Genomic DNA, 9,216 nt, shown 5'->3' on the forward strand with positions numbered 1-9,216 from the left:
TCTGACTCAGACCCACGCATGTTCTTAACCACTGTGCTATGTCAGACTCCCACCATTTATCAAATCTGCAGCATTTTGAAAATGACAGAGGTGGTTTAGATCTGTGTGCGTTTGCTTTGTCTATTTTTTAACATTTGAAGAACTTTTTTGCCAGTTTGGCTAACAGGCTGTTTATTCAGAATAGAAGTAGGGTCTAGCAGACGATGAAGCCATGGCTGGACAACCAAAGAACAAGTCACCAGCTCTGTTGTATGAGGAGAGGGCTGCGTCCCAACCCCCAGGGAGGTACCCAGGGGCAGCCTAACCAAAACAGGAGGTCAAAGCAGGAGAAACAGCAATGCCCACCTGAGACCAGGGCATTTCCACTTCCTCTGGTCCCCGCAGTAACAATGAAATACAGGTGTAATTACCCAGCAACACGGAAACTGTGAGACAGAAATGTTAAATGACTTACCCTTTAGTTAAATGCTGTAGCAGGACTTGTACTAGAGCTTAAGATGTGGGGCATGGAGGAAAAGAAAGAAGGTGCAGATAGCACAACAGAGCACACTGCAGAGGGGACTGAGATGGCTGCAGGTGGAGCACTGCGTCTACACTAGTGAGCTGTGGGGAGCTCCAGGAGACTTGTCTAGGCTGAAGGGACCCCAGCCAAGCAGGACACACCCAGGTCCAACTGAGCTGGAGCTGCCTCTGGGCTCTTCCTCCAAGCAACAGGCTGCTGCTCCAGTCAGCAAATGCCATTCTCCACAGAAGGCAGGAGCGTGGATGGAGGTAAACGAAGGAGAGAGAGCTCTGTGGGGACCAGACCCCAGCGCACTGCCTAGCAACCAGAGCAAAGCCTACATGACCCCAGATCACGACCTCAATTCTGCAGCTGCCTCGGGCTGCAACTTGGAAACCCCAACTCTGCACTCTAGGTGAGGACAGTGAAGCATCTGATTTCATCTAGCCCGTAAACAAAGTGGGGGGAAAAAACTTGGGTTCTGTGTCAGCTGCGAGTATCAGGAAAACCTGACCAACAGCGGCTTGCTTAACCACAACCTTGTGGAACCAGGAGACTGGACGCTTGTCAGCGGGGGAGCTTTGCTTTCCAGACCTGTGCCCAGCTCTCAGGCACGTGGGCATCCGTCCTCCTGCCCTGTGTTTCCACGTGGCCCGAGTGAGTGAGCTTAGTGGGATAGCCCTACACTGTCAGAATCCAGCTAACCCTTCCGGGCCCTGCCTTATCTCCTTGGCCTGCCGCCTCAAGGCTTTATTGACTGCCCGGGAACGGCCAGCATTGTGCTGCTGCCACTAAGTCGCTTCAGTCGTGTCTGTGCAACCCCATAGGTGGCAGCCAACAGGCTCCCCCGTCCCTGGGATCCTCCAGGCAAGAACACTGGAGTGGGTTGCCATTTCTTTCTCCAATGCATGAAAGTGAAAAATGAAAGTGAAGTCATTCAGTCGTGTCCGACTCTTCGAGACCCCATGGACTGCAGCCTACCGGGCTCCTCCGTCCATGGGATTTTCCAGGCAAGAGTACTGGAGTGGCATGCCAGTGCCTTCTCCGAGCGTTGTACTAGGTCCTGGCAACTGTGGACCAAGCAAGTTTTCTCTACTCTTGAGGAAAAAAAAAAAAAAAAAACAAATCCTGTTTCACCTGGGGCTTCCTTGTGATTGCAACTCTGTGTTCCTGCTTCATTCTGTAACAAAGTTTCAACCAAGAACAGGCTGTGTCAGTGGCTGCAACTGCCTCATCTCCCATCACATTTTAAGAATTTTTTTTAGTTTACAAAGAGTGTAGAAAAGTAAAACAAAAGAAACCCACAAATGTATTTATTTATCTCACCTAAGAAAATTTCTGGAGATAGGTAGTTCCAAGGTTGTTCTGCTTTTGGCCTTCTTCTCAGCATCACAAGATGGCTGCCAAAGCTCCAAGCATTGCATCCTCACATAATAACGGTCCAAGCAGGAAGAAAGAGGGCTAGTGGGAAAGGCCTTTCTCTTAGTACAGACCTCTCTTTTATTAGAGAAAAAACTTGTCCCTAGAAATCACATAGCAAATGTCCCCTGCTATATCCCACTGGCCAGAACCAGGTCATATGCCCAGTTCCTTAAACCACTAAGGAAGTGAAATGAGATCCCATGATTAGCTTAAGTCAATCCTGATTCCTTACCTGGGGCTGGGAAATCGTGTCCCAGACAACATGGGGCTTTTCTGTATGGCACAGGGAGCTCAGCTTGGTGCTCTGTGATAAGCTAGTGGGGTGGGAGGGAGGTACAACAAGGAGGTGCTATATACACATAGCTGATTCAATTTGTTGTACAGCAGGAACTAACGCAACATCGTAAAGCAACTATACCTCAGTTAGCAAAAAGAAAAGGAAAACACAGGCTTCTTTTAATAAGATTAGGCAAGCAGCAGTGGCTCTACCTCCTACTCCCAACCTACCGGGTACCCTTCCCAAGAACTCGGTCCTTGATTAATCAAACCCAAGTTCTTCTTAATGAATAGGGAGGCACTTTGTGTGAGAACCTGTGTCTGCTAATTATACCACAGAAGTTCTTCCCACGAACATTACTCATAGCACCCAGGCTCTGCTATCCTCACATCCAAAGACTTGGCAATTTTGATACATCCTAAAACAGACCAGTTCCTCAACAAATGGACTGGTCATAGATATTTCACTGAAGAGTCCTCAGAAGCAGACACAGAGGAGTGGAGAACTTCAGTGCACAGCCCTTCACCCCAACAATTCTCCCTGGAAACACCCCTCCAGACCTACTTCTGGTATCTTACCACATCCCGTCTTTGCCCTTCCTTCACACATCCTCTGTAGAAATTGCCCTGAGCAGTCTCTTACCTCCAGCCTACTTTATCCACTCAAAGGCCCAATAGCCATTCTTGGGTTTGTAACCAAATAGTATTCCTCAAGCAAAGCATTTAAAATTATTCAGTATTAAAGATGTTGATATTGGAGAAGGAAATGGCAACCCACTCCATTGTTCTTGCCTGGAGAATCCCAGGAACGGGGGAGCCTGGTGGGCTACGGTCTATGGGGTCGCACAGAGTTGGACACGACTGGAGCAACTTAGCATAGATGTTGATAAGCAGGATGAAAGGAGAGCAAGGGATAATGGGTGGAGAGTAAGCTGAGTAATTTCTGATAGGTAATATGGTAAGGAGAGTGTTGATTCTCATATCTTCAGGCAAGTGTTTGTTTTTTAGGTCACCTAAGAGTAGCTATCTTCTGTGATTAAAATTCCTGTCTTTGTAAGATTATATATATATAATACACCCCAAATAGCAAGTCAAAGTCAGTTTTAGTTGTCATACCTTATTTTCATTAACCCTAATTTCATGTTCAAACTTTTTCTATACAAGTGTGTGTGTGTTAAATATAAAGATTAGTCAAATGGACCCAGTTCCCCAAATCTCTCAAGACCTTGCTATGATGAAACTAACTTTACAGGCGTCTGTCTCACACAGCCAGCCAATTACTGGAATCCCTGAAGAATCTCAATGGCACCTGAGGATTTGCATGTTTCCTTTCCATCTGGTGAGATTCAGGCAGAACAGGCAGGGCATAAAGTAAATGAGGTGCTCAAAGATCCATTGACTCTAGTCAGCCATGAGCTGAGGCTGACAGCTCATGGAGGGGTGCACTTGCTACCTTACTGAAGATAGAAACCAAAGTTGAACAGAATCACTAGGGCCATTGAGAAGTTTTCTTCTTCTTTGTTTTGGCTACACCACCTGGCATGTGGGATCTTCCCCACAGGGATCCAGCCCCTGCCCCCTAATTTGGGAGCTTAGAGTCTTAACCACTGGACTGTTCTTTTTTTTTTTTTTTTAATTAAAAAAAAACAAAAACAAAAAACCTTTTATTTTTAAGATGACTTCCCCTTTGTCCAAATGGCAATTCAGAAAAAAAGGCCAGAAGTCAATCTTGCTGAAATTAGAATCACTGATCTTTGTTTGAGACTTCCCTGGTGGCTCAGACGATAAAGCATCTTCCTACAATGTGGGAGACCCGGGTTCGATCCCTGGGTTGGGAAGATCCCCTGAAGAAGGAAATGGCAACCCACTCCAGTCTTCTTGCCTGGAAAATCCCATGGACAGAGGAGCCTACAGTCCACGGGGCCGCAAAGAGTCGGACACGACTAAACGACTTCACTTTCACTTTCACTTTGTTTGGAGAGTGATTTGGTGAATATGCGTCTCAGCATGCTCCTTCACCTGAGATGTAGGATAAGGTCTATAAGATGGAGAAAGTTCCAATTTCATATTTAAAAAGTACAATAGGAACTGCAAAGAATTGATTTAATTCACTTCATTATCAATTGTCTAGTTCTGTATCTTCAAATGTTTTAAGCCAATAACTTTTTAATGCAGTGGTTTAGAACTTGAGAGTGTTTGTGGAAGTTCCATTTACTGGTAATTTTCCTTCTGCTATTATTTTTTACTGTCAACTTCTAGAATTTATGCTGCCCTTAAAAATTTCAAGGCAGTGCCTTTTGAAAGTGTAGTGTGGGTTGAAAGTATTTCATGAACAGTTCCATTTAAAACATTGTAAGAAAGTCATTTTTTGTGTGTGTGTTTTCTATTGGAGTACAGTTGCTTTACAATACTGTGTCAACTTCTGCTGTACAGAAAGGAAATCAGCTATAAGTAAACATATATCTCCATTTTGTTTTGCTTTGTTTTGGATTTTCTTCCCATTTAGGTCACCACAGAGCACCAAGTAGTTCCCCGTGCCATATAGTAGGTCCTCACTAGTTATCTATTTTATACATAGTCGTGTATATATGTCAATTCCAACCTCTCGGTTCATCCCATCCCCCACCCCCTGAGAATTTCTCAAACAGTGAATCTGGATGCCCTCTAGGCAAGCTGCTCTCATCCAACAATTGTGTAACTGTGAGTGGTGATGGGGCTTTCCTTGCAATGCAATGGACATTTCCACTGTTGACAATTCTGAGTAGAGGAGCCCTCAAAGGAGATGGAAGAAGAATATTCAGAGAAGGAGTAGGATCAGGAGAGACCTGGACAGGCAACCAGAAGAAGGCAGATGTTGGTCAACAATGCAACCACCGGGGAGAGGTCCAATAAGAACATGATTCAGTACACCCATATGTTCTGGAAACTGCCCTTGGCAGAGTGTGTCCGTGGAAAGATGGAAGCAGAAGTCATATTATCTGGCTATAAAATGAAGCGGGGATACAGAATTTTAAAGATCGGTTGTGGTTTTATCTTTTGAAGGAATAGGGTTCTATTATGAAATTAGAAAGGGGAGAAGCATTAGAAGACAAAGTGTAGTGTAGGCTAAGTCATCTCCCAGAGAAAATCAGCTATACTGTCATGTAGAAAGAGCCCTGGATTTGGAGGGCTCTAAAACCTTAGATTCAAATCTTGGTTACAAGACTGGGGGCTTGTTTTCCAATCTCTTTAGACCTTAGTAAAATGGGGCTAGTAATACTTCAAAATAACATTCAATGACATAATCTTAATTAAAAAAAAAAAAGTAGAAAGCCTACCATATACTATCTGCCCAGTGTGTGTTATTGTAAAGCCTCAGAGAGAAAGCAGCTACTACCCTAGGTAATCAGGTCAATGATCTTGACAAATTCCCATTGCATTCCTTGAGGTTTTTATTTCATTTTGTTTTTATTAATGTATGCTGGCTGAGTGGGGTTTCAGAAGCAAAAAGTAAGAGCACATTGTCCAAATGCTTCAAACTCTTTGTTAGTAAGAATCTGTTTCAGGATCTGTTTCTAAATAAGGACCTGGGAGATGATGCTGCCTTGCTTTGTTTTGATTTACCTTACTCAACAGCAAGGCCCAAAAAGCAGATCCCAGAGCAGATCCTAGAAACCAGGACGCCTGAAATCAGCCCACTGCCCTTTCCACCTCATAAAATAGACCCTGTGTGAACAGCTTCTTTGTATCGCCAAGGAAACAAAGCAACAAAGAACCAAAGCAGTTTGGAGTAGAACTGATCCAAATCCCACGCCTCCTGAACTAACCTGCCTCCTATCACCCTCCCCCAAAACCCCCACTCCCACCTAGCACCCAAAGGAAGAATTAACTACTTGAAATAGACCATTTTAGGTTTCTTTTCTGTCCTAAAGAGGGGGAAACGACTGCACTTTCTCTCCTCTAGATAGCATCCTAATTTGTCTCCACTTAGCCACAGAGCTCAGGACAAGAACCTTTGAAATTAATGATGCTTTTCTGAGAGTAATTGCTTCTGCTCTAATCACATGCTAGTTCTTGCTGCCCACGGGGCTCAGCATTAAGATTGCCTAAAGGAATCAGCAAATTGCCCGAAATGCGCTGCTCTCAAGCTTCCAGATTGCTTAATACATGATGATGAGTCACCCTAAGCCAGGTAGTCACCTCACTCACATCCCTTATAATGTGGGCTTGCAGGTCAATACGCTACCTGGGGCACGGACATATGTATACCTATGGCTGATTCATGTTGATATTTGGCAGAAACCAACAAAATTCTGTAAAGCCATTATCCTTCACTCAAAAAATAAATAAATTTTTAAAAAATATGCTCCCTGGGAGGCAAATCAAAATATGGGGCTGAGAAAACTAGGGGCTTGGATTTTTTTAAAAAACTGTCCTGTATTTCTTTTACTGATAGTAACATTCACAAAACTTACAATTAGCCATTTTAAAGTATACAGTTCAGTGGCATTTTATTTACAAAATTGTGCAAACATCAATTCTCTCTAGTTTCAAAACATTTCATCACCCCATAAAAAAAAAAAAAAAACACCCTGTACCCATAAAGCAGTCCCTCCCCATTCTCCCCTACCTCCATCTCTGGTAGCCTCTAATCTGCTTTCTGTCTCTATAGGTTTTCCCAAATCTATGGATTTGTCTATTCTGGATATATCATATAAAAGAAATCATGCCTTACATGCCTGGCATCGTTTCATGTTTTGAAAACACGTGTTTTCAAGGTTCATCCACACTATAGCAGGTATCAGTACTTCATTCCTTTTCATGGCTGAATAATATTCCATTGTACAGATAATTTTCTGTTCATCTATTGATGGACATGTGGGTTGTTTCCACCTTTTGGTTATCATGGCTAATGTTGCTCTGAGCATTTTTGTTTAATCTCTGTGGATCCCAACAGTTTTTGATATGCCTCTTAGCTCCTTCAGCTCATTGAGATCACTTGACTAGAACAACTTTACCAGAAACCCCCACCAAGAAGAAATAAGATATTCTTAAGAAGAAAGGGATGTTCTTTTGGTCATTTTATTTTCACTTGCTACATGATGTTATAGAACAGTCTTTTGGACTCTGTGGGAGAGGGAGAGGGTGGGATGATTTGGGAGAATGGCATTGAAACATGTATAATATCATATATGAAATGAATCACCAGTCCAGGTTCGATGTACGATACTGGATGCTTGGGGCTGGTGCACTGGGACGACCCGGGGAGATGGTATGGGGAGGGAGGAGGGTGGAGGGTTCAGGATGGGGAACACATGTATACCTGTGGCAGATTCATTTTGATGTATGGCAAAACCAATACAATATTGTAAAGTTAAAAAATAAAATAAAAAAAAAAAAAGAAAATGCTTAGCATGGTATTAGAAGAACATCATATTCCAAACAGACTCAATAGTACCACTATTCCTAGATATTGTTGGCATATAATATCATATGAATACCTGTAAATTGGCTGACATAATGTAACTTTGGGTTCAATGATTTTTGCATATTTTCCTAACTGCCTTGTTTAGCTAGATAAAGGTAAAGTCTCTGTGCATTCAACGGAGTCAGATGTGACCAGAAAATGTGATTAGTCTCACAGATTCTGGATCAATAAGGAGCAAGAGATGGGGAAAACACTGAGACCCGCTGCTCACAGACAATCTTTATCAACAGGGTTGGATTATAACCCTCAAATCTCCCTAAAAATTTGGCCCCTGAATATGGCCAAATCCAGCCTAATTATTCACAAATGTGTATAAAATACTTTAAAATACAAAAGTAATGTTAAGTAATGAAGGAGCAATCAATTTAAGCCAGGGAAAGACAATACAGATTGTTAAGTCATATATTCTGTCTGAGGATCATTTTTTCCCCAAGTTCATAATTTATAGTACAAACTGAGTATCACATGATGAGTTAACATTAGCTTCTCTCGGCACTGGAACTTAGATGAGGTACAATTTAAACCTGTTTATGCTGCTTTCATAGCTGGAGGTTTTTTAAACCTTAACTTGAAGGAAGATAAGACCATCAAAGCAAGGAAATTTTTTTTTTAATACCCTTGAAATGGAATTGGGCATCAGTTTTTGGACCTGCCGTGATTTCAACCTTGCAAAAGGTGGAAATTCCACAGGCTGTATCCTTCAACATAGGCAGCTCTCCCTCTCAAGGATCATTTTAAAGCTAGTTCAGTGTATTCTTAAACTCTAAATATCTCAAAACAAAATGTTTACCTCTAAATGAACTTGTTTTAGCCACACCAACATGTCTGTATCTGAATGTCAAGATGTCTTCATAAACAGGTCGAAAACTACATTTCCATTTGTGCAAGGAAAGAAATCCAAATGCAGAACTCACAGATTTCTCAAATAGTTACTACTATTACACAGCTTTAACAAATGGTCCTTTTATCATGCTAAGTTAATTCTTTCTAGATATAAGTTGTGCTGTAAAGCTTGTCAGACTAAAATAAAGTTGTCATTTGAAAACTTTTTAAAGGTACTGTAGAGTATACCAGTTCTGCACATGCACACACACACAAACTTAAAGAAATTTGCTAGCTTCAATTTTAACCTCTTATTATATGAGTCTAAAACTCTTGCCCGATGGCTGGAGCAGTGAAGAATCCGCCTGCAATGCAGGAGACACAGGAGATGCAGGTTTGATCCCTGGGTTGGGAAGATCCCCTGGAGAAGGAAATGGCAACCCACTCTGGTATTCTTGCCTGGAAAATCCCATGGGCTACAGTCCATGGGGTTGCAAAAGAGTCGGATATGACTTAACGATTCAACCAAAACTCTAAATGTGATTGAAATCTGTTTGATCCATAGTTTTGATTTTCAACTCACAGAATTCAGATCAGGATGTATTTTCTCCCTTTTGAAAGACTGGGCAGAATGAAGGTTCCTAGGGTTTCTCCACTTAAGCAAATCCCCTCCTCTCTTTCTGACCTGAATTATTCAAGTTGAATGTACACTCACTCTGTATAAAAT

The sequence above is a fragment of the Bos indicus x Bos taurus genome, chromosome 4 (assembly GCF_003369695.1).
Source record: "Bos indicus x Bos taurus breed Angus x Brahman F1 hybrid chromosome 4, Bos_hybrid_MaternalHap_v2.0, whole genome shotgun sequence".
Lineage (NCBI taxonomy): Eukaryota > Metazoa > Chordata > Mammalia > Artiodactyla > Bovidae > Bos > Bos indicus x Bos taurus.